Source organism: Sciurus vulgaris (assembly GCF_902686455.1).
Source record: "Sciurus vulgaris genome assembly, chromosome: 14".
Taxonomy (NCBI): domain Eukaryota; kingdom Metazoa; phylum Chordata; class Mammalia; order Rodentia; family Sciuridae; genus Sciurus; species Sciurus vulgaris.
This window is the reverse complement of record NC_136475.1, coordinates 6902558-6903144: the sequence shown is the minus strand read 5'-3', so window position 1 is coordinate 6903144 and position 587 is coordinate 6902558.

Genomic DNA, 587 nt, shown 5'->3' with positions numbered 1-587 from the left:
CCCCGCGCACGCAGGCCCCGCCCCGCGCACGCAGGCTCCGCCCGGAGGCTGCGCACGCGCCCCTCCGCCTGCCGCGACGGCGCATGCGCGTTACCGCTGCGCTGCCTGCCCCGCTCTGTGCATGCGTAGCATTCCTCGCGAGTCTTCACCGTAGTGACGGCAAGGTGGTAGGGTTCTTTAACTTAATTCGTAAAGTTCTTTCTTTCACGTTGTTGAGGACTTTTTTTCCGACATGGTCACAAGGTTTCTAAGGAATGGTAGCAATAGCTAACGCTTATTTGTACACTCCATTGCCGTTTCTTAGAGATACCGGTGCCAAGCCTGATGTGGTGGCGCACCGCTGTCATCCCAGCAGCTCAGGAGGCTGAGGCAGGAGGATCGCAAGTTCGAAGCCAGCCTCAGCAACTTAGCAAGGCCCTAAGCAACTTAGCGAGACCCTGTCTCAAAATAAAAAGGACTGGGGTTGTGGCTCATCGTTTGAGTGTTCCTGGGTTAATCTCCAGTACCAAAAGGAAGAAATATTGGTTCTGATTTTACCTGACCCAATCCTGGCTCAGCTCTACGGGACAGTGCCCCAGGAGGAAGGC